Raw genomic sequence first — 25,951 nt, forward strand, 5'->3', positions numbered from 1 at the left:
AGCTCTTCTGTCCCGTGGCTCTCTAAACTCAGGCGAAAGACCCTGAAGCAAAAGCTGAAACTACCCCCTTAAGCAGTAGGGACTGCCCCGAGGCCAGCAGGAGCCCGTGTGACCCAGGCCGGACAAGGCTCAGCCTGACCTGCACCGCCCACCTGCACGGACTCACCAGCCTTTCTCCCACGTTCTCCTTCTATGAACCTGGCAGTATTTTCTGCACTTTGGAGACAGTCTGACAGTCCACGGCCTTTCCCGGTGTCGGCCTCCCTGTGGGTGGCTGCCCCTCGTGTGTTCGGGACCCCGGGAGCAGGTGCTTTTGCCCTCCTGTGCCCCAGTTACAGGGCCTGATGCTGGGCTCCAGAGACTCCTGGGGGGTTCTGGGCCCTCCCCCGGGCTGCTCTGTGTGCCTGTCACTGTGCTTTGACAATGCATTCTGCTCCATTGGGCCACTCAAGCGTGTGCTTGGACCTCGCAGAACGTGCGGGCCAGAAGGAGCCGTGTGCCACATCAAGTCCAAAGCACGAGTTTTACCAATGAGGAAAATGAAGCCCGAGAGCCCATTATGGGCCCCACCTCACACAGAGCTTCATGGTGGGCCAGGACCCCGAGTCCTAGGTCTGGAGCTTGCTCTGGGGACTTCCCATCCATGCACAGTAGTCAGCGACCTTCAGAACCAACCCCGTGGATCAACACCTGGGTAGGAGAGAGCAATGGGCTGTGTGGCAGCAAGGTAGCCATGAGATTTCCTCCTTTCCCTGGGTTCACAGCTATTCTCAGACTGTCTGGAGGTCCCCACACATCCCATAACCTCTGGGTCTAGTTCCTCACTTCTCAGCACAAACACTCCCAGGCTGGACCCAGGCCTTCTAAAACAAAGATGCAGACCGGCCTGGCAACTTCTTCCTTCTTGTCTTATAACACACAAAACTGCTGTGAGTTCCCCACTGTGGGTAAGGAAAGCCCGGGCTTCAAAGATACAATGGCTTGGTTCCCCTCCTGGGGTGGGAGTGAGGAGGAAGAGGGGTGGAAATACCTTTCATTCCTTACCAAGGAGCCCACAATGGAGAAAGCAAGATGCAGCTAGTCTTTCACTAGGCTATTCTGCCACATTACATTCTTAACAAACCACCCTGCTACATTTCTAGAACAAATCTGATCATGTCTCCTCTCTGCTTAAAATGTTTCAGTGGCTCCACATTGCCCTCTGGATAAAGCCCAAACCCCCACCACAGAAGCATGTCCTGAGCTGGCTAGAGCTTCTCCTGCCTTGGTATTACGGCTGTCCTCCCTCCCTCTGCTACGGCCAGACTGATCTAGAATTTCACTATGTATTTCATCCTGCCCGCATAGAATGCTTTCTCTCACTTGGTCCCCTGAGACAAGCAGTTCCTTCAGCCTGGGACACCTTCTACTCTTTGCTTAAACTCCTTAGTCCTTCAAGATCCAGAGGGTGGGCAGGGTGCAGAGTGGAGACTCGTCAAGTGTAAGTGAATTCCACCCTCTGAGATGCTCAAGGAAATCCATGGTGCCCCCCAACACGTTTATCCAGGGTACTGTATAGCTGTTTTATCCAGGGTACTGTATAGCTGTTTTATCCTTGACGTTTTTAGCATTACTTAGCCCAAATATCAGAACTTAGCCCTTTGTATGAGATTCATTGCTTCCCATCTTATCTTTAAGATAATTTGTGGATTATGCAGAGGCAGCTGGGTCGGTAGACTTTGCTCCTTATGCGGAGGTCAGTGGGCCTCCCCATTAGTCTTTAGTTAGAACCTCCATCCAGGGCTGGGGCCTCTCTTGATCCCTGAGGGAGGGGCCTCCTCAGCACCCAGGACCACACTGAAGTCCCTCACCCTGGAGAGTGTCAGGTCGAGCCCGAGACATGGCCGGGAGAGATGGGAGAACAGTGTACCTCCCTCCTGGTGCCCAGAATCATCCAGGTCCGATGGAGCAGCTCCCCGAATACCTTTCGCCAGACTTGTCCTGCAATCCAACTCCTATGCAGTCCGTGAGGGCTTGGGAAAGCAGCAGCCATGGAGCCTCCCCAGGGAGGGCTTTCAGGGGCAGTGTAGCCCGTAAGCCAACTGGACCAGAATCCCGCAGGGAGGCCCCCAGGGCTAGAGCACAGTGGAGGGCCCTCCTTCAGGGACGGAAACTGTTGCTGTTGAGAACAGCATCTCCTTCCTCAAGTGCTTACAGATTCACTACATTTTCTTTCCTTTTACCCACTTCTTTTTTTTTTTTTGCAATTTTTATTTATTTTCTTTTAAGGTTTTCTTTTTTTTTTTATTCTTATGTTAATCCCCTATATTACATCATTAGTTTTAGATGTAGTGTTCCATGATTCATTGTTTGTGCATAACACCCAGTGCTCCATGCAGAATGTGCCCTCTTTAATACCCATCACCAGGCTAACCCATCCCCCTCCCCCCTCCCCTCTAGAACCCTCAGTTTGTTTTTCAGAGTCCATCGTCTCTCATGGTTCGTCTACCCCTCCGATTCCCCCGCTTCATTCTTCCCCTCCTGCTACCATCTTCTTCTTCTTTTTTTTTTTTCTTAACATATATTGCATTATTTGTTTCTGAGGTACAGATCTGAGATTCAAAAGTCTTGCACAATTCACAGCGCTTACCAGAGCACATACCCTCCCCAGTGTCTATCACCCAGTCACCCCATCCCTCCCACCCCACCCCCCACTCCAGCAACCCTCAGTTTGTTTCCTGAGATTAAGAATTCCTCATATCAGTGATCCTTTTACCCACTTCTTGATGATGGGAGGTAGGCAAGAGACACAGGCCATGTCAAGGGCTGAGGGTCGTTTTAGCAAGCGCTGATTTATGCCCTGACTCCTAGAGCTGGGTGTGCAGTTGCCTCAGAGATGAGGTGCACTGTGGCCCGGATGTGTCCTGCTTTCATGCCCGCTGACGGGACCTTTGCTGCTGGCACCTCATGGAGCCTGACTCTGCATGGGAAGGAAGAGCTCTCTGCCCTCCGTGACGATCTCACAGCCCCTGGGCATCACATGGAAGTGGCTTGGCTGCTCGGTGGGTCTCTAGGATACTATGTAGTCATGACCACATCCTTGGCACCATGGGGCAGGGCTGGGGAAGTCTGCCCATGAGAGTTTTTAAGCCTAGGAATACGAGAGGAGCCTGGGACAGGAGACCAGGCACTCAGGGATTGGCATTGCATTTGCCCACCAGAACCTCACCAAACCATCGTCGTGCTTCCGCTCTCTCCGCTTCCAGGGCCCACAACCTTGGAGCCCATATTCTCTTCCTTCTCCATAAGTCTCCGTATCAAGTTGGTCACTGGGTCATTTCCATTTCTCCTAAGCAATGTGTTTGAGGCCATTTTGACTTGGTCAGCCTGGTCTGAGTTTACACCCTAGTAGGTCTCCAGACTTCAGACTCTGGCCCCTCTAACCCACTTTTCATACAAATGCCCATGGCATCTTCCTTACATTCAGCTGTCCTCCTGTGACGCCCCTACTCAATAATCCTCCATGGCTCCCTCTTTTCTAGTACCATCTAATCCTTACTTACTCATCCTGAGTTTTGTCGCTTCCCAGCCTGGTTACCAGTGATTTTCACATGTGTGAATCACAGCCCCCTTTCCGTCTTTGCTGTGCATGGCTTTTTCTGAAATTCTCTTCTTCCCAGATTTCCTATGGCCGCTATATCTCATTTCTCCTCCTATCTCTCAGTGAGGCCTGCTCAGTTTCTCAGATCATTCCTGCTTCTTTACTTTCTGCCCAAATCTTAAATGTTGATGTTCCCCAATCTCCCATCCTTGGCACTTTCTTCTCCTTCTCTGCCCATGCTCTCCTTGGACAATCTTATCCAAAGGTAGAGCTTCAGCTATTTGCTGCATATTTGCTGTTGATTTATAAACCTATATCTTTAGTCTAGACCAGTACTCTCCAAGGGGGTGTGTGCTAGAGGATCTCTTGAGGTATAAAAAGAAAATATTGCTTTTATTTTTATCTAAAAAGTAAGAAAGAAAATGTCTTTTTAAAAATATTTTGTTTATTTATTTGAGAGAGAGAGAGAGAGACAATGTGAACAAGGGGGAAGAGCAGAGGGAGAGGGACAAGCAGACTGCACTGAGCGTGGAGCCTGATGCGGGACTCGATCTCATGACCCTGAGATCATGACCTGAGCCCAAATCAAGAGTCAGCCACTTAACCAACTAAGCCACCCAGGCACCCCAAGGAAATATCTTTAAAAATATATAATATACATATTGACACATATGAATTATGAACAAATACACATATATTGGGGGGTATGTGCTCAACCATGTTTTTACTGATGGGGTGTGTGGCAGAGATTCCCAGTCATCCCAGAACGTCCACCCAGCCCTTCTTCCGCGGTACTAGAAATGGTCTGTGCACATGGCTGCCTGGAATAGTAGCCACATTGCTCAGCACCCCTTGCAGCCTGATGTAGCCTTGTGACCAGTTTCTGGGATGTGAGCAGAAGTGATGAGTGCATCTCTCAGGGTTATGCCCTGTAGGGAAGGGGCTTGCCCTTCCCTTGCCCGATGTCCCCTTTCCGTCTGCTGGAATGCAGATGGTAGTGAGTCATCTTGGATTGCACACACACAACGAGACAGGAGGAGCCTGGGCCCTGACTCCTTCGAGCTCCGCACCAGCCTGGATTGCTTGTGCTTATGATGGAGAAGGAAACCTCGTCCTATTCAAGCCACTGTTATTTCACATTTTGTAACAGCAGCTGCATCTGTATCCTAGCGCATATAAGATATATAGCGTACCCTGGTCTAGATCTCTCTCCTGAGCTTCAGATCCATATATGCACCCACCCATGGCACTGTAAGTACAAGACATCTGAGCCAGAGCCCATTTGATCCTGCTCACACCACAGTGCTCCTCCCTTACCACCTTTGGGTCCATTGCGTCACTGTCCCCTGGAGCAGGGCTCCCAGGCCACTGCTGAGTGAGGGGCAGAGCTCAGCTGCTTGCACGCCTGGAGGGCTGGAGCCCCTCAGGGTGTTACTCTTCTGAAATGATATGCCAGGTGTTTTATTTTTAGGCTAATAGAGAAGGAAAGAAGTTCCTTTTTGTGTGAGTCTTTGGGGAGGAGGAGGGGGATGAGTGAGTGGGCCGGTGGCGAGCGGGGATTCACGTGGGGAGGGGACTGAAGCCCGAAGCTGAAGGAGCTGTTTCCACAGGCACGTTGTGAAACTTGGGGTACACGCCGAGCAGTCCCAGGCCGGGGGTGGCAGAGTGCAGAACAGAGTGCCGAGTGAGCCATCCTCCCTGCTCCGGCCTCTCAAAGACGGGTTATGGGAGGATCAGGGCACAGCATCTTTGGCACGGACGTCTATGCAGACCCCTGGTAGGACCAACTAGGAAGCATCCTCATGGCAGAAATGATGCCATAAAAGCACACGGGAGGACTGCATGTCCCAGTTCCCTCACAGGTGATGCCATATTTCTTTTCTTTTTTTTTTTTAAGATTTTATTTATTTATTTGATACAGAGAGAGAGAGAGACAGTGAAAGAGGGAACACAAGCAGGGGGAGCAGGGGAGGGAGAAGCAGGCTTCCTGTGGAGCAGGGAGCCCGATGTGGGGCTCGATCCCAGGACCCTGGGATCATGACCTGAGCCGAAGGCAGATGCTTAATGACTGAGCCACCCAGGCGCCCCGGTGATGCCATATTTCTAAGTTACAGCCAGAAGAATATGGACAGAAGTGTTGTGCTCTGCTTCTAGTGCTCACCTCCTCCTCGTGCAATTCAATTACTACGCTCTCTCTTTCCTTTGCTGCCTGGACAGCGCTGGCGTGACCTTGGAAGCCACAAGGTGGTGGCAGTGTAGGTCCAGACCACCGCTAAGAGAAGAACCTCCCCAGAGAGCTGCCCAATCAGAAACATCCCAAGTGCAAGTTTTGAGCAGAAGTTAATGCTGAGATTTGGGGATTGTTTGCTCTAGAGTCACAATTAATCATTCTAATAGAGTTCTCTAGTGGCTTGGTGAGTGAAGGGCAATGACAAAGGGGAGGTAAAGCAAGAGAGAGGGAACAAAGAGTTGTGTATTGACTGGAGGTGGCAGGCAGATGCCCAGGTGCGAACGTGATGCCCTCCTCAGGGGCATCAGGGAGATGAGATCCTATTAACTCCTAAGTCCAGGCAATCTTTCCCTTAGTGGTTTTCTATCTTCTCTCCTTTGGACTTTCAAAGGGCCTTGAACACATACTTATGGAAGCTGCATGCCCCCTTCTCTGTGTTTGTGGGCCTGTGTGTTTCCACACATACGGTAATACACATAAGATACATGTTATGCATATACATATAACTTACGCTTTTTTATTTTATTTTTTTATTTTTTTATTTTTTAAAGATTTTACTTATTTATTTGACAGAGAGACAGCAAGAGAGGGAATATAAGCAGGGGGAGTGGGAGAGGGAGAAGCAGGCTTCCCGCTGAGCAGGGAGCCCGACGCGGGGCTCGATCCCAGGACCCTGGGACTGTGACCTGAGCCGAAGGCAGACGCTCAACGACTGAGCCACCCAGGCGCCCCAACTTACACTTTTTTAAAGCCCCATTTAATCTTCTGGAGCTTGCACTATGAAATTATAAACAGCATGGGATTTTAAAAAATGAAACTTTTTATTGTGAGATAATCGTAGATTCACATGCCATTGTAAGGAATAAGACGGAGAGATCCTGGGCACCCTGGTGCCCTTTACCCAGGTTACTCTGATTCGTAACATCTTTTGAATTTAAATCTAAACTACTTTTAGATTTTAGCCATTCTAATGGGTGTAGTGGCACCTAATTGTGGTTTTAATTTGCATCTTTCTGATGACTAATGATGTTGAGCGTCTTCGCATGTGCTTCTTGGCCATTCATAGGTCTTCTTTGGAGAACTGTTCAGATTCTTTGCCCATTTTTAAATTGGATTATTTGTCTTCTTATTATTGAGTTTTAATAGCTCTTTATATATTCTAGACACAAGTCCCTTATTAGATATATGATTTGCAAAGATTTTCTTCTATCCTGTGGGTACCTTTGCACTGTCTTGATGGTGTCTTTGACATTTTGATAACATCCACTTTATATTTGTCTTTTGTTGTTTGCGAGAAACCATTGTCTAATCCAAGATCATGAAGATGTACACCTATATTTTTTTCTAAGAGTTTTATACTTTTAGCTCTTTCATGTAGATGTTTGATTCATTTTGAGTTAATGTTTGTATATGGTGTGAGGTAGTAATCTGACTTTATTCATTGTGGATATTTATTTGCTCCTGCACCATTTGTTGAAAGAACTATCTTTTTCTCCATTGAATTGTCTTGTCACCCTTGTTGAAAACCCAGTTACTAACTGTGAGGGTCTATCTCTGCATTGTCAATTCTCTTCCATCGATCTATATCTTCCCTATTACATTCTAAGCTCCTTTTTAAAGGTGCCTGACTTATCTTCCGGGCGCCTGGCTGGCTCAGTCCACAGAGCATGCAGCTCTTGATCTTGGGGCTGTGAGTTCGAGGCCCTACGTGGGGTGTAGAGATTACTTAAAAATAAAGTCTTAAAAAATAAAAAAATAAAATAAAACCAAAGCATCAAAGAAAAAAAAGAAAGATGCTTGCCTCATCCTCATAGTCCTGACATATGTTAGGGTATGGGTAAAGGCAGGTAAGTCTAAGTAATTTGACTCAACACAGCTGAATAGAAGGCCCGAGTGTTTGTCTGGCATGTGGTAAAGGATGAGAGGCAGACAGATGAGGCTGTCTCAGCTAGCTTCCTCCACGATGGACAACCCAAAAGTAAGAGAAAACACCCATGACAGCTGAAGCCAAAGCTTTTTGATAATCTAATCTCGGAAGTGACAACCCATTACTTTTGCCGTATTCTATGTATTAGAAGCGCATCCCAAAGTCTAGCCCATGCTCCAGGAGAGGCAACTGCACAAGGGTGTCAGTACCGGGAGGCGGGGCTCTTAGGAGCTGCTACCACCGATGTTTTGTCACCCAAAATCTTTAATCTAATCAAGCCCAGGATCTAAGGTACAGTTTACAGGAAATACAGGGAATAAAGCAAGGAGTTCAATGGCACCATAAGGAAATAACCCTGAGAGCTCAAAAAGTGGGACATTTTGCCAGCCCATCAGCTCAACTGCCTCAAAAAGTCAATGTCATGACAAAAAAAAAGTGGGGGGACTACTTTTAAGATGGAAGAAGACTCAGCAGATAGAACAACCAAATGCCATGTTTGACCTTTGGCGTCTGCTATTAAAACACGGCTATAGAAGACATTTCTGGAATAATTGTGGACATTTGAATATGGGCTGGATATTGGATGATATTAGGAAATTATTAATTTTTTAAGGTGTGAGAGTGACATTTGGTTACATAAAAGAATGTCCTTCTCTTTAAGAGATAGAGGCTGAAGTATTTAGGACATCTCTTGATGTCTGCAACTTATACTCAAGTGGTCTAGAAAAATACTTGGATAAAGCAAATTTGACAAAATGTTAATTGTAGAATGTAAATTTGGGGCCTATGGGTTCTTAACTGTATTATTCTTTGAGCTTCCCTGTATGTATACATTTTTTTCATAGTTAAAAGTTGAGAGGTAGAAGAAAAGTCAGTCTTCTGACCAGAATTATTTAACCCACAGAGATGAACCCTAACACACTTCTCAGGCCTCATGAAAAATATCTCAGTTTTTCTCACGTAGACACTTAGAGTTTGCTTGGCTCATGCCCCATCTTGTTCTGGAAAAGATTTAAGGTGACTTCTTGCCCCGCCCCCAACCCTTGCCTTGCTCCTGGGGCAGCAGGACCCAGAGGAAGGAGTGGAAGGAGCTGGGTCAGAGCAGGCCTGTGTGTGGGTCTCTGTTCTCATGGAGGCAGGGTGGAAACTCAGACAGGCCTGGTTGGGGTTCCTGGCTCTGCTGCTTACATCGACCTTGGGCAAGTTCCTTAATTACTCTGAGCTCTGATTGCCTCAGTTGTCCAAGAGAAGGATGACCTGCCTCAGGGCTGGGGGGTAGGGTGGGGTTAGAAGCCATGATGTGGCTTTCAGGGAATGCTGTTTAGGAAGAAGACAAGGAAGGGCCAGGGTGTGAGTTTTCCAGGTCCTGGAATCCCAGATGTTCTGGGTAGGGAGGCAGAAGGACTCTGACGCCCTTGGGAAGCAGAGGAGGGAGGGGGCCAGAGAGCCCATTTTAGGGACAGATGTGGGTGGGGTATGGGGAATGAGCAGATGCCCTGTGTCATTACGTGTATGATCCATCAAGCGGACTGTGGGCCCAGGAAGGGACTCCTTTTTTCCTTTCTCACCAGCACCTTTCTTTGGAATCAATCACTTGGAAAATATTTGTATGGCCTTTTCCACTTGGCGTAGCTGGGATCACAGCAGATGTCTGTCTCCTATCTCTGCCGGCCCCCCTCTTTCTCACGAGTCCAGCTCCAGTGAAGAGGTGGCTTGGCAGGGTTACAGAAGATCTCGCAAAGCCTTCCAACACGAGCTGCCTGCCCGCACTGTCTCCGGAACAAAGCCTCTCTCTTGTCACAGGAAGCTCCATGGCCCGTGAGATTATCCGCAGAAAGAAGGAGTCAGCCGGTGAGAGGCACCAATACGCTCATCAGTTCAAGCCCCCCCCCCCCCCCCCGCAGAAGTGAATTTGCTTCCCTCTGCCCCAGCAGTCTCCTGGACACCCCAGCTAGAGGCGGCTGCTGAATGAGCCTGTCAGGTTCCCTTGCTTTGTGCATAATCTAGAAATCCGTAAGCAGGGCGTCACAAATGAGTGGAGCCTGGGGCTTTGTGTTCAACTGGCAGGTGGAGGGATGAGGAGCAGAGCGAAGGGGAGCCGGCTTCTCAGTCAAGAACTCCACGGCACCACAAGGAGGAAATGGGGGGTGACTGGTGAGTGAGAATTGTCAAAAATCCCACCATTAACATGTGATGCCTTTGGGTTAAGCATTGGCCTTAAAACTGGCAAATGTCCTCACAAGTGTAAGGAGTGAAGTCGTGAACCCAGCCCCTCAATAGACCGTCTCAACAAATACTGAACGCCTTCCACATGACCAGGCGGGGCCCGGCTCTGGGGATAGGGAGTCGGGGCCCCTCTCTGCAAGCGTCTCTGTCTGCGGCGGGCGATTATAAGGCAGTGCATGAAATGGGAACCCTCCTTCTGTCCTGCGATAGCCGAGGCTGAGGCCAGGGGCGTCCAGGAACCAGCAGTGCCATCCACTGAGGGCTGATGGGGCAAGCCGGTTTGGAGGAGACAGGGCCTTTGCTGAGCTGTCCTGGAGGAGCTCAGGACGGACGCACAGGGCAAGGAGCCAGGAGGACCAGCCTCTAGGCCAGCCTCCTTCAGTACTCACCTGGGGCGAGTCCCTTCTCTTCTGATCCTTGGGTCCTCATCTGTTTTCTCAACCTTTGGGAGGCCTGGCTAACTCCAGACTCCCCCAGCCCCATCTGTAGGGTTGGGGCCTGGGCATCTCATGATCCAAACATCTCCCAGGTGGTTCCTCCATAGCCGGGGAAGGCGGCAGGGGTGGGCAGGGAGGGGGGAACCCGGGGGCGACAGGAGCTTTCTTCCAACCTCTGAAATCCCAGGACTTCCTCTGCGAAAGGTCCAGAGTTCCCAGGGGTGACCTGAGGGAACTCAGACCTCTCGCTGTGGCTTAAGTGAGGTGATGCCACCAAGCCAGTGGCATTTAGTCTGAGCTCAGGTGGTGTGCATCTTCCCCACTCTCACTCCACTGAGTCCCTACAACGGTAGCGGAGGCAGAAAAGACAGTCTGAGACCTGAGAAGCATGGCAAAACAGGAAATGTCCTCCAAGAAGGAAAAGGGAGGGATGGTGGGAGTTAGTAAGAATCCCTTTAAGATGTTATGCTTTCTTTTTTTTTCTCTTTGAGGCCAGTGACAAGATTGGTTTGCCTGATCTCGAGTAAAGGGGCCTTGGATGGGTGAGCCCTCCACCACTGGTATCAAAGAAGACCCCAGAATGGGTGCCCGGTTGGTTCAGTTGGGAGAGCATGCAACTCTTGATCTTGGGGTTGTGAGTTCAAGTCCCACATTGGGTGTAAAGACTATTTAAAAATAAAAAGAAGAAGAAGATAGCAGGAGGGGAAGAATGAAGGGGGGGAAATTGGAGGGGGAGACGAACCATGAGAGACGATGGACTCTGAAAAACAAACTGAGGGTTCTAGAGGGGAGGGGGGTGGGGGGATGGGTTAGCCTGGTGATGGGTATTGAGAAGGGCACGTTCTGCATGGAGCACTGGGTGTTATGCACAAACAATGTATCATGGAACCCTACATCTAAAACTAATGATGTAATGTATGGTGATTAACATAACAATAAAAATTTTTTTAAAAAGAGACTATTTAAAAATAAATAAACTTTAAAAAGAAGAAATCGATGACCCCAGAATGACGCTGGAGGTCGCAGGAGGAACAGGTGCAGGGAGCTGTCCAGAGGAGGACAGGACTTGGCTGGACAAGGTACGGAGGCAGTTTCCCAGCAGGTTCCTGGGAAGGCCATCCTGCCACTGTCAAGATAAAGACAGCCAGTCAACCTGCGGGTTTGCTCTGGCACTTAGAGCCGGCTCGCTCCCTCGGGAGATCTCCTAGCATCAGTCTTGCCCTGGACAGCTTTTTGGTACATGCAGGGCGGGGGTCAAGTCGGGAGGCTTGGGAGGACTTCGGGGTGGGGCGGGAGAGGCAGGAGCCCAGTGACGGATGGCTGAGGTGGCAGAGGGTGGGGGGACACGACTGTCCCGTGCTCCCCCTGCACGCCCCTGTTGTAGGGCCCCCTCATGCCTCTGCACTCCCCCAGTCCCCTGCCCCTGCCTCTGCCCATATTGTTTCCCGTGAGTATCTTCCCCTGCCTCCTTTCTCCCGTCCCAGGCCTCCCCCTCTCGGAGCTCTCCTTCTTTAGGGAAGCTTCCCCAGACAACTTCAGCCCTTCTGTAGCCAGCTATTCATTTTACAAAGGTTTTTTTTTTTTTTTTTTTTCCCGAGCCACCAGGGGCCAGAATATAGAGATGAATGAGCCATGATCCTTGCCTTCAAAGAACTCAGTTAGATTGATATGTAAGTACGCAAACAAAATAAAGACACAAAGGTGGGCCACCTGGGGGCCCCGGAAATTGCATGGCTGTTGGGGGTGGGGAGGGGTAGGAAAAGCTTCCTCTGAAGTAGACCTGGCAGGTTTGGGGAGAGAAGCCCCCTGCGCACAGCAGGAGCCCCTGTGTTGAAGGGGTAGAAGAAGGGTGGGGAGCAGGGACCCCAGTCTCCCAGGGTCCTGGGCTTGGGGAAGTCCAAGCTGCCACATTAGCAAGTGGTGCTGTGGGGGGGAGGGAGGGAAGGAGAGGCCCTGGCGTACTAAGGGGCACTAAGTCTATGTCCGACCCCATCTGCCTCCTCCGCTGAGGGCTGGAACCACCCTTACCCCTTCCTCCCGCCCTGCACGGCCGGGTCTGCAGGTCACACAGCATTGTCCTGAGCACACAGACGGCATCTGACACATTATTGTTGGTAGAGTCTTCCTAATGCTCTTATCTAATCCTCCCATCACGGTAACCTTGAGACAGACTGAACAAGTCTCCTTGTTTGTGCAAGGTGGGGGAATCATGAGGCCTGCCTGGCTCACACACCGCTCATCCTAAGAGAAACTGCGCCCCTCTCCTCGCGCCCCCCCCCACAGCCTCTGCTGAAGGGGCAGCCTCTTTGGCCGTGTTTTGTATCACGTGCTGCCCCCATGCTGGCCCCAAGAGTTGGGTGGCCTGGGAGGAGCTAGCTTAAACCAGGATGGCTGGGCCCTCTAGCTTCTTGTGCTTGAGCCCCTGAACCAGGAATCCAGGAAGCATCCGATGGTGAGCCCCGAAACAGCGGCTGGAGGCTGAGCACAGACAGCAAGAGGCCCTGATGTCGATTCTGGGCCAGGCTGGGTCAGGATGGGATGGGCGAGAGAGGCTGGGAGGTAGAGAAAAGGCTGGGTGGAAGGTGGGGCTAGGCGCAGGTGGCAGAGGGAGAGGCAGGTGCAGGGGGGGTAGCTAAGCCACAAAGACGGAACACCAGAGGGAAGGAAAGTGGCCATGGTCAGGCACTGTTCTAAGAACTTTTATCGTACTGACTCATTGAATCCTCACAACTACCCTATGGGTAGATGCTACTCTCCTATTTTATGGATGAGAAAACTGAGGCACTGGGGAGCTTAATGGCTTTCCCAAGCTCACATCGCCCATTAAGGGCAGAGTCAGGATCTGAATCCCGACCACAAAGCTCTGCTGGGTCCGGGACAGTTCCAGCTTCTGAACAGCCCTAGGGTTCTCCTATCCGGGAGTCTCAGCCCCACTGTTAAGACTTCCTTGGGATTCTGGTTTCCTTACGTATTACTTTGTTTGTTTCCTTAACTATACTCCCCCCCGCAACCCCCCCCCCCGCCCCCAGGCATCCTTGAGCTGGTGGAAGACAGTCTGCCCCTTGTGTAACTGGTTTATCATTCAGGCTCAATTCAGTTCAGCATAAACATAAAATATTTATTTAAAAATTTTTTCTCAAGTCACTGTTTTCAACTGAACTCTTTTGAATCTCCCTCTTCTGTCCCTTGACAATATCTTGGGCAGATTCTGTAACTTCTTTCCGGTTATTAAATAAATCAAGTTGAAGAATCCACATCTTGCATCTGATTGCAACTCACCTCTCCTCACCGCCTGTGGCCCTGGGGCCTGGAGTGGGGCTGGAGGTGGTCTGCTTTTCACTCCTCCTCCTCCTCCTGGAGTGCAGGGGGGTGGGGATGGGACAGCTTCCTTCTAGCAGGTTCCCTCTCCATGCTTGTAGCCCCCTCCCCGCGGGAGGCTTCCCATGTGGAGGTGAGGACAGGGAGGGGAGGGACACGTGCCTTGCACCTAGCCCTGACTAAGGGCATGGAGGTCCTCTCTCCATGGGGCGGTGCTGCTTCTCTGGGTGATCCTCTTCTGGGGGTCCCCTGGCCTGGTGGGCTGCCCTCCTGTGGGGGGCTACCAGCGAGGTGGTTTAGGCCATTACCTTCTGCAGTGTCCCTTGACCCACGGACGATGTATCCGTCCCAGCCACATGCCATGATGAGCACCAACTCCTCCTGCGTCTGTCCTTCTGTCTGGCAGGGGTGTGGATCCTAGGCCCGGGGAAGGGAGCAATGGCAGAAACGGAGTGTGAGGGGGACAGAGCCAGCAGGGTAGCCTCTTCCTACACCCTGAGGAGTGGTCTAAGCCTAATTGTTTTAGGATATGAGAGTCTTGATACCTTTTTTCAGCGGTGGGTCCTAGTTTCCTCCTCTGGGGTAGCAGAAAAAGTCTGGCTCCATGTTCTATAGACTCATAGCCCAAATATCCAAGACCACTGTCCTCAGATGGAGCAGGATACTTGGGAACCGGCCGGCTCCTAATGGTGCAGGTATGGCCCTGACTCACCATCTGCCTGGACTCACCTTTCCCTGCTCCTGCTGACTGACAAGGGGGTGTCCGATTTCCCAGCCTCCTTGGATGAGCGGCAAGACTTAGGGAGGGTCAGGGATTTCTGGAGACCTAGATGTCACAAGTATAGTCAATGTGTCCATCACCCATGTTGCCCTGGCCTGGGCTCCTTCTTCTCCTCCCGGCCCCAGCCCTATGCTTCTCTTCTAGATGCTTCTGTGACTTTTCTGCTAGGACCACCTCTGTCCTTGGTCTCCTGAGACCTTCCTCCCACCCTTTAATTCTTTCCAGGGCTCCCTGCTGTACCCCTCTAGCCTTGAGTTCTCTTGAAAGGTTGGGCTAGTCCCATCCCCTGGCCAGATGTGGTCGAGCCATTTCCGTTTCAGAAGCTCCAATCTGAGGGGCTGAGAGTGGGGTGGGGAAAGGCTGCTTGGTACAGCTGTGGCTTCTGGCCACGGAGCACACACTCAGCCGTGTCAGGGCGGTGGTCCTTCATCTGATCCACCAGAGATGCATGCCCAGCCTGGTGCTGGCTGGCACTGAGCTCGCGCACGCTTTCTCCCACATGAACACACACACACACACACACACACACACACGGCAATTCATAGGGATGTCGTAGACAGGGGAAAATTATAAGGTTCATTTAGAAAGCAGTAAAGAGAGGATTTCAATTTCCTTTGAAAATCACAACACAATTCTTTTGTGGTGGCTTCTGCAAGAGACACGGATTCTGCTCTTGGACACAGGACACATGAGCCAGAGGAGGAGAGTGTCAGGGAGGATGCTGTGTGGGGCTTCATGCATTAGTTGGGGGGGGGGGGCCCCGGGGGGGGGGGGGTCAGGGAGCAAGGGATGGAAGGCTCTGTGTGGCAGGGGTCAAAGGAAGGGGGAACGGGGGCAGCCGTGGGGGAGGACTTCAGGCATGGCAAAATGACAGGCATGAGCCCGCACACTGTCCCACAGGCCTGGACTAGGGTGAGGCGTGAGGCACCTGGGGGACAGAATTTAAGGAGGTGTCGTGCAAGTAGACTCTCATTGGCACAGGGTGCTGGCTGGGTTCTGTGCCAAGGGGACACCAGGGACTTAGCCCCTGGCTCATAATCCCCCAACAGACCCATGATACAGACAAAAGGAGACAACGTGCAGAGAAAAGGCAGAGAGCACAGCCACTGAGTTTAGGCTAATATGGTTGTGCCCTGTCCAGGAAGGTGAGGTTGAGGAGCAGAGGACTCTCCTCTTGCTCTCTGGGAAGACTTCCTGGAGGAGGAGCCCGGGATGGTTTGGAGAGCTCTTCGAACTGTGGCAGAGGGAAGGGAGTGTTGCATGCCCTGTGTTTGTGATGCTCTGGCCATGAATGTATTCCGTGCATCCGCCGAGGGACTACAGTGGTTGCACAAGCCTGCAAGGTCAAGCTCAGCAGACAGGGGTCCAGGCTCCTGGGACCTGGTGCTAGAGGGACTCCTGGCAATGTTTTGAGGAGCTTTTCCCACACTCCCTTCGCTACAGGCTCCCACCTCAAATCTCTGTTTATTGGCTGATGAAATGGAGTGCTGAGTGTGTAGAACCGGGGAGAGGTTTCACTAGCCTGGCGTCGGGGACCCAGCTCTGAAGCCCGCTAAACGTGTGCCCGTGGGCAATCTTCACCTCTCTGGGCTTCTCTCTCCCTGGGACAATAGCTTACAGACAGATGGTCTTTTTTTTTTTTTTTTTTTAAGATTTCATTTATTCATTTGAGACACAGAGATACAGAGAGAGAGAGAGAGAGCATGAGCAGGGAGAGAGGCAGAGGGAGAGGGAGAAGCAGGCTCCCCACTGAGCCAGGAGCTCGATGTGGGGCTCGATCCCAGGACCCTGGAATCATGACGTGAGCCGAAGGCAGAAGCTTAACCATCTGAGCCACCCAGGTGCCCCCAGACAGATGGTCTTTTAGTTACTGCTCACAAACTCCTGAGAGGTGACTGTCGATGTGCCCATTGTACAGATGAAGACACTGAAGTACAGAAGAATTGTCAATGTTACAGTTTATTCCTGTGCGTATGAAATGAGGAAGTGAGGCTGGATGAGCTCTCAGGATTCCTTCCAGATTTATGACTCTGTGGAAATCTGCCACCAGAACAGATTCCTAACTGTTTGGACAATGGTCTTGTTTTACCTCATGGGTTAACTTCCTCTTGCTCCTGTAAAAGTGACCACAAGCTGAGTGGCTTTAAACAACACAGATTTATTGTCTTAGAGTTCTGGAGGTCAGAGGTCCAAAATCAGTCTCCCTGGGCCCAAGTCAAGATGTCAGCCGAGCGGCGTTCTCTCTGCAAGCTCTGACAGGAAAACCCATTTCCTTGCCTCTTCCATGTGCTCAAAGCCTTCCTCCTGTCCCGGTGTGTGTCTTCTTCCTCCTGCTTCAAAGCCAGCCATGTAGCATCTTCAAATCTCCCTCTCTGACCTCTGCTGGCACTGATACACCCCTGTTCCCTCTTCTAAGGACCCTTATGGTTCCACTGGGCCCACCCAAATAACCCAGGATAATCTTCCCATCTCAAGATCCTTCACTTGACCACATTGGCAGAGGTCCCTTTCACCGGGTAAGGTAACAATTCCCAGGTTCTGAGAATGAGCCTGTGGACATCTTTAAGGGGAGGGGGGTCACTCTGTCTACCACATAATCCTTTCCTCTTCTTTCCCTCCTCCTCTCCTCTCCCTCCTTCCTCCATGTGTGCTCAAACATTAAAAGTGTATCTGGGGGCACCTGGGTGGCTCAGTCATTAAGCGTCTGCCTTCAGCTCGGGTCATGGTCCCAGGGTCCTGGGATCGAGCCCCGCATCGGGCTCCCTGCTCGGCGGGAAGCCTGTTTCTCCCTCTCCCACTCCCCCTGCTTGTGTTCCCTCTCTCACTGTCTCCCTCTCCGTGTGTCAAATAAATAAATAAAATCTCTGGGGGAAAAAAAAAGTGTATCTGGAAAAGGAAAGGCAGTGGGTTGAGCCACCATCCATCCATCCACTAGTAAATTAAGTTTATTATAAAGGTGGACTCTATGAAAGAGACAGGAGGTGGGTTTCTGGTACAAATAGAGGGAATTAATTTAGATATGAGAAGGTAGGTATACTGAGGACTGTGTAACAGGATTACAGGGGGGAAATCTGACTTGAAAGGCAAAGAATATAGCATGGTGGTTACCAATACCAACTGTAACACTAGACATACTTGAGTTGGAAACTCAGCCCCTGCTGCTTTTTAGCCGTGTGACCTTGGACTTCTCTGGGCCAATTCTGTAAAACACCAATAAAAATACGAACTGTGTAGGGTTTTTCTGCGGCTTAGGAGATAATGTGAGAAAGTGCTGAGATTCTCATGGTACAAAAAATGTGGTCCTGCCCAGTGGTAGGGGTTGGACGATACGACCTTGGAGTAACTTGGGGGCTCCTTGAAGGTGTGGAGCCCAGTCTACACAGGCTGAGGCCCTGAGTATATATGAGACCAACTCTTGCTATTGGATGAATTCAGAGCTGGACTGCCCTGTGATGGCCCTGCCAAGGGGCTTGCCCCTGAGCAAGGCTGTGGCCTGTGGAAGGGCCCTGACAGGGATATAGATAAATCACCGTGAACTCTGCCCACCCTGTGGGTCTAAGGAGCCTGGTGGGGCCACTGGCCTTGGGCCCTGGAGGGGGTGAGACCCCTGACTGAGAACAGGGCAGAAGAGGCCCCTCCATCTCAGCAGTGGAAAAACACCAACCCCTTTGCGGGCACACAGGCTGGCTCCTCTCTCTGTCAATATGCTTAATGATATGTGACGCGATTGATATGGAAAGCGAACTTGCTGTAATCCATCTGTTGAGAAGGCAGCCCTGGCAGAGCAGCACATGTAGGGGAAATCAGGACTCAGTGTCCTGCTCCTCGCTGCTGGGGACCTGGGGGGTGGACGAGCGCAAGGGCAATTTCCAGCAAGCCACCCCGTCTCCAGCTTGGAGCAGTCTGGAGAGATGGAACGAAGGAAAGCCCACATAGCAGGAAGGTACCAGGAGCCAGGTGGAGGAGGTAGAGGGAAATGCCTCAGAGTTAGGAACCTGAGGACTAGGTCCCTCATGTCCCTCTCATCTTTCTGTGTACCCATGCCCCTGCTTGCATTCCCCGTTGCTCACAGCTTGCACGGGCAGCCTCCAGAGGATGGCTCTGGGGCTCCTGGAGCCCCCTCACCTGGACGCGCCTGGGAAGGGACCTCACCCCTCACCCTCACCCACCACCTCCGAGATGGTGGCACAAAAGCCCGGTACCTTTGCCTCGAGTTGGAAAAAAAACTCAGCAGTGTCATTTACATTCCAGAGCTTTCCATGGAATCAGGCTGAAGTTGGGGCTTTGCTTGAAATCACAATCTTTCCTGGTTTCTTCTCTTCCCCATGCTGACTAATGGCCCCACCATCTGATTGGCTTCTCCAGGGAGCATTGCTCTCATAAATACCTTGCACGTGTTTCCTTTTTTCAGGAGCCCAGCTTAGGACAGCCCCGAAGCACATTTGGAAGAGGCTCATGGATAGCGACAGTGAGTCCACACACTTCCTAATTTATTTTTATTTATTTATTTTTTAAGATTTTATTTATTTATTTGTCAGAGAGAGAGAGGGAGAAAGCACGCACAAGCAGGGGGAGCAGCAGGCAGAGGCAGACGCAGGCTCCCCACTGAGCCGGGAGCCCATTGCAGGGATGTGGGACTTGATCCCAGGACACTGGGATCATGACCTGAGCTGAAGGCAGACTCCCAACCAACCGAGCCACCCAGGCGCCCCCACTTCCTACTTTAGATTGGGTTAGACAGTGTGGTGGCCCCGCCACGACGGTCAGGTCCTGAGTATCCATGCCAGTGGCTGGAGACAGCAAGGCAGACAAGCCCAGACCGCACATGAGGTGCGTGCTCACTCGCAGGCATGTGCACATCTGACTACTCAGGTCTGGCTCTGGAGGATTTTTATGACCTCCCAGCCCAGCCTCACCCTTGCCTCCTCCTGCCAAAAGTGGATTTGCTTTCCTATGTCTGCTTTGCTTGGGCAGACATTAAAATGAGCTCCTCCCTGGAAGGCACACTGTGTGATGGCTGGGAAATGGGTGTCTTGTCGGCTCTGGCTGCTATGACAAAATACCATAGACCGGGTGGCTTAAACAATGGGTGTTATTTCTCACGGTTCTGGAGGTGGGGGAGTCTGAGATTAAGGGTTCCCTTCCTGGTGAGAGCCGCTTTGTGGCCTGCAGATGGTCTCCTTCTTGCTCTGTGCTCACATGGCCCTTCCTTGGTGTGTGTGTGTGTGTGTGTGTGTGTGTGTGTGTGTGAATCCTAGTGCACCACGGCCCGATCCTTAGGACTTCTTTCACCTTATTTGCTTCCATAAAGGTCCTATGTCCAAATATAGTCACCCTGGGGCTGGAGCTCCAACGTGTGAATTTGGGGGCGAGCAACGGGGCAAGGCCTTGTTGAATGAAGGGAACTTCAAAGTCATTTGGTTTGGCGTCGTGGGTTCTGCTTGGAGGCCTGCAGCGCCAGAGGACCCTGGCCGGGGGTTAAACACACGACCTGGATAATCCAGAGAGAATCTGTCACTTCGGATCCCTGGGAATTCACCGTTAGTGTAAACATGTTCTCAGGACACACTGTGTTTGCTGGCTCGGACTTCCGAGTAAGGAAGAAAAAACAGAGGTCATGTATTTCCAGCATCCTTTCCCACTCCTGTTCAGAGGCTGAGTCCCCTCGTGTGTTCATTCAGAGGAGAAGTACTTACTGAGTATCAGCGGTATGGACTCCTGCTGTTTTGGTCACCTGGCCTCCACCGGCCCTGCAGGAGGCAACTGCACCCCAGCTTCTCTGTGAAAAAGGTCCCTTTTACCGCCTTCCCTTTCTGACAGGTAGTTGACTCCGCCTCCGGAGGCGGGCCCATGATCAGGCCTGGCCAATCAGAGCACTGCTTCTCCAGGCACTGTGGTCAATTGCAGGATGGACCCGGGACAAGTCTGGTCCAGTTGAGAGTGGACCCTGGGGAGCGGGGGTGGTTTGTTTGGTTACTGGAAAAGCTCTAACTTTAACCTGCTGGACATTAATCGATGAGGACACAGGTCTGGAACTATGGGTGACATGTTGCTAACCACAGGGAACCTGAGAAAAAAACCTCTGAAACAGAGCGACTATGTCCTGGGGACGTTGTGTGAGGTCCTCGATCCGCCTGTGCCTGGAACCAGACACTGGATTTTCAGATCGATGAGCCAACGCATTCCGCCCCCCCACTTTTGTTACTCTTTTTTTTTTTTTAAAGATTTTATTTATTTATTAATGAGAGACAGAGAGAGCGAGGAAGAGGGAGAAGCAGACTCCCCGCCGAGCAGGGAGCCTGATGCGGGACTCCACCCCAGGACCCTGGGATCATGACCTGAGCCGAAGGCAGACGCCTAACCATCTGAACCACCCAGGCACCCTGTTACTCTTAAACCAAACTGGGACAGATGTTAGTTCCAGGAGTGGGAACGTGCAAGTGACAGACCACTCCGCGAGGAGGTAGGGTGCAGGGCAGTGAGGACGGGGCTCCCTGGGCCGAAAGAATGGGGCCTCGTCACACAGAAGTGACCTCCCGGAAGGCCCGATTGAGAAGTGACAAAGCTTAGGTTGAAACTGGCTTGCTTGAAAGCAGAGGGCTTTTCCATGAGGCTTGACTGAGAGAGCCACTTCCTGCCTGTGACCTGAAATCCAAAACAGCTGAGAATCCAAAAATCTGAAGGCCTGCAAGGTTGGAAATCTAAATTATCTTTCCCAACCTAAAATGAGTGTGAGTAAGGGCAGGAAAGTGGGAAACTGCAGAAATCAGATTGGGTCCTGGGAACGCACTGGTCCCCTAGGCCCTTCCCAGTCACCTCCTGTGATGAGCCCCTGCTCCATGAAAGGGATGCAGTAGGAGTCAAGGAGCTAAATAATCCCCTGGTACCCCAAGGCCATTGTTTGCAATGACCTTAGGAAGGTGGAGTCCAGGATGGAGGCTGGGAACCTGTTGGCTAGGGGGATGGGCAAGAGCACCAGCCAGGTTACACCTACAAGGACTGTGCCTCAGCAAGAGTTCTGGCTTCAGGTACAAACCCATGGACCAGACCAGAAGCAAATACCAACAGTCTACTAAAGACCCAAGGGAATTATTCTGTAAGAGAAACACCCAATCTATTGAATAATCTGTATAAGTTACCATCATCTAGGGCAGTCCTCAGGTCCCTACTGCCTCATAAAGTAGAGAGCTACATTCTAGAGGTTACATCTTGCCCAATGTCTACCTCAAACATGGCCATGGAAGGAGTGGGCAAGGGAGCTTGCCCAGAAAACACACCAAAGGGCAAAGACCCTTGCTATCCACCAGGTACTGAGAGTGGGGTGTGCTATGGGTCGGTACCCTCCGTGTTGGTGTTTCCTTTTTTTTTTTAATAAGATTTTATTTATTTTTTGACAGAGAGAGAGAGACAGCGAGAGAGGGAACACAAGCAGGGGGAGTGGGAGAGGGAGAAGCAGGCTTCCCGCCGAGCAGGGAGCCCGATGCGGGGCTCGATCCCAGGACCCAGGGACCATGACCCGAGCTGAAGGCAGACGCCTAATGACTGAGCCACCCAGGCGCCCCTGCATCCGTGTTTCCCATTCTCTTGCTTATCAGAACTGACTCTGTTCTCTCTATTATATACTGTTGATGTTATAGGGGGCAGGGAGGGGATGTTAGCTGCATCACTTAGACAAAGGTTGCAGGTCCTAGGAGGCCACATCTGGAAGTGAATAAGGAAAAGGCATATCTTGAGGAGGAGGATTACATGGAGTCTAACACAGATTCTGGGGGCAAACTGCTTCCTTTGTCTCCTTCCTCCTTCACTTCATAGCTGTGTGATTGGAGCAAGTTACTTAGTACCTTGTGTCTCCATTTCCTTATCCATACAATGGGGATAATAATGATGCGCATGTATGCTTTGCATCACCTCCCTGTGGCCGCCGTCTTGCTCCCACCTGGATGCTGAGATGGAGGTTAGTGTGTAGAGGAGAGCAGAGCTAGAAGTGGAGCGAGACATCGTATGAACCCCTGATTCAGTCATGCCTGAGTCCAGGTTAAGCCTTCCTGGCCACTTCCGTGGAGAATACATTTCCTTTTTTACTTAAGCAAAGTAAAGATTACTTTAAAAGATTACTTTAAAGATTACTTAAGTAATCTGATAGATTTTCATCACTTGCAATCAGAAATTGTGTGCATTAATCGCTGGATATACACCTTCTCCCCCAATTCCCACCCTCCAGGAGCTCTGCACCTAGCGCCAGACAGATAAGTAATGCAATATGGAAAGTATTGAGATGGGGAAGTCTAGGGGGCCATGGGAGTAAACATGAGGAATATCCAGTCTAAGTATGGGGGTCAGGGGAAGCTCCCTCCAGTAGGTAGCATCTTGGCTGAGTCCTGGAGGAAGAGTCAAAGCCAGCTGAAGGGGGTAGAGGATAAACTGACCCATCCCATGATGGAATGGTCAATCTCTCAGTCACTGGAGGTTTTAAGAATGAGCTGGCAAACAACTTGCTGGAAATGCTGACTAGGGGATTTATGTCTTGACTGGGAGGTTAAGCAGCATCTTTTCAGTAGTGAATTCAGCCCTTGGACACTACCATGACAGCCTCTAGACCAGTATCACAACCTGGTGGCTCTTCATTGCCTTGGCCTGAGCATGTATTTTGTTTGGCTCATACCATGTTTAAAATTTTAAAAACTCATGCCAATATTTAAAATTGAGACGGTTCACATGAAAGCTTGAATTTTTGGCTTCTCTTGAGAAATCAGAAGGCCTAACAACACTTGCCAACAATGGACTGGCCCTGCAGAATGGTGCTCCATTCACATAGGACTTGGGTATTCCTGGGTCCACTGCAGTCCCCACCACTCCCTCTTGTCTCACAGTATTCCCACTTTGCCCATTTCTTTACCTTATTTGTGGACCCTTGTAGGACTTTGATTTGTGAGTCCTGTTTTAGAGTAAGGATGTGCTGGCCATGGATTAGGCTGCAGTTGCCAGTGGGTGATGCTCCAGGGGATGAAATAAACCTGAGTGAGCCCATTTCTGGCTCTGTCGCCTCTGGTGCTGGTGGCCATGGCTTACAGGAGCTGAGCAGATTCAAGGACCTGGGTTTGAGCACTGGGAGCAAGAGTGGGGTGGGGCTCATGTGGTTTTATGCTATTCAAGACCACCTGGCTTAGCAAATGGACACTTCGACACAGGTTAGGCTAGCTTGCTAGGGTTCCACAGTGGAGTCTGGGGCCAACACGATGGCTGATAAAAAACTTATCTCTTTGTCTTGCTTTCCTCCTTTGTTTATATGCCATCTCTTTAAAGAATCTCCCTAGGGATAGCTTTCAGGTATCCCTGGGTCCCCAGGACAGAGTCCATCAATAATATCATCTGTGTGTGTATGTGTGTATTCTTCTTTGAACATTTATTTGACATTTGTTCTTTTTATTCTAAGTTTGGGTTAGATTTAAATATTCTTAACTTAAAGGTGTTATTTAAATCCAAACTTAAGGTTGTTCATAATAATCTTGTACATGGCCTTTCTACAGCTTTATTGAGGTAGAAGTTATAGGCCTATTTTGAGCATGTAAAGCTCAGTGAGTTCTGGCAGATGCACCCCTCTCGTAAGCACAACCACGATCATGACATGAATGTATCCACTACCCCAAAGTTCCCCTGTGCTCCTTTCTGTCCGATCTCCTACCACTCGAGGTCCCAGGCAATCACTGATTTGCTTTCTTGTCACCATAGCTGAGATTTCTCTCTTCTAGAGTTTCATATAAATGGAAGCATATACTGTGTACTCTTTTTATCTCCCTTATTTACTCAGTATAATTTTTTTCGAGATGCATCCATTGTGTTGAATGTGTAAGCAGTTCCTTCCTTTTCTTTTCCCTGAGCAATATTCCGCTGATTGTATAACTACAACTATGGTTTGTTTATCTCTTTACCTGTTGATGGATATTTGGGTTGTTTCTAGTTTTTGATATTACATATCAGTCTGCTATGAATGTACATTACCGGTCTTTGTGTAGACATGTTTATTTCTCTTGGGTAAATACCTAGAAGTGGAATGGTTGGATCTAGTGTATGTTGGGTTCAGTGTATGTTGGGTCTAGTGTATGGGTAACTGTGTGTTTATCTTTTTAAGAAACTGTCTATTTCCCCAACACGGACATTGCCCTATTTCACACTCCCACCAGTAATGGATGAGAGCCCACTGCGTGGGGCTGTGTGGTGTCCCATATCCTTGCACCACTCAGCATTTCATTCTTTTAGATTTCAGTCATTCTAATGGAAGTGTAGTGGTATCTAATTATGATTTTATTTTGCATTTCCCTGATGACTAAAGATGTTGAACATCTTTTCACGTACTTATTGGCCATTCATTTATCTATGTGTACATAATAGCACCTTGATACCAACTCTCTCAACCTCTAATAGAGGCAATAGAAGATCATACAGAAAATTCATTCATGGTACAGCAAATCAGTTCTATGAGAGGAATTGATAAAAAGATGTAGCTATGAGAGGGAGACGACCTCCCATCAGGAAGTGGAATGCTGGGGTTTTGTCGTTTTCCCAGAACGAAGCAGCTGGGGCAGGGGCCAGGGCCTCAGACCCTTTTCTGTGATGGGGATGGTTCAGTGCTTGGCTACTGGCCCCCTCTCTGTTGGGATCCCCTGCCCAACCTGTGGGGTTGGAGGGTTGATGAGAGGAGTGGCTGACCCAGAGCTTCACCTCCTTTTGTTAGGTTTTCTTGTTCCTGGGTGTAAGTTCTGACTTCCACGTCCACTGAAGCCAACTCTGCTCTTGGCCGCAGTCACTAGGAACAAGGTCCTGACCCTTGGTTTCCCCACTGTGGCTGGGGGCAGGGCTGAGGGACCACCATGCCCAGCTCTCCCCGCTGGTCCGGGCCCCAGGCAGCTGGGCAATAGGGGAGCTGGGCCACAGCACACTGGTGGTGGGACTCAGTCCTGTGAGGTTGTCTCTGAAGGAAGTGCAGATCTAATCCAGACATCACTCAAGGCTTTAACTCAGCCTGGATGTACCGTAGGACCCGAACTCATCAGGTCCCTTATACCGATCAGTCTGTTCAGTCTGCAAACTGCTTTGATTGATTTTTCTTTTTTTTTCAATGACTAGGACTGCTGTCTGACTGTACCAATCAAAATGAAATTTGGCTTCAGGAAGACTCAGCTTAAGGATGGAATGTCTTGTTCTCTTTGTCACTTTGGCTTATCTTCTATTCCAAGAGCTCATGGATTTGTCATATGCATCAAAGTGCTCGAGTCTTCTGCCACTAATTGGCTGTGTTATCAACATGACACAGTGAAAAAATCATTGGTTTTGGAATGTACTGGAACCTGGTTTTAGTCACAGCTCTGTCACTTAGAAGCAGTGTGACCTTGGGCCAAGTCCGTAAGACTCCAGCTTTCTCCGTAATCTGGGGATAGTAAAATTTACCTCACAG

This window comes from Neomonachus schauinslandi, chromosome 11, assembly GCF_002201575.2.
Source record: "Neomonachus schauinslandi chromosome 11, ASM220157v2, whole genome shotgun sequence".
NCBI classification, from domain to species: Eukaryota; Metazoa; Chordata; class Mammalia; order Carnivora; family Phocidae; genus Neomonachus; species Neomonachus schauinslandi.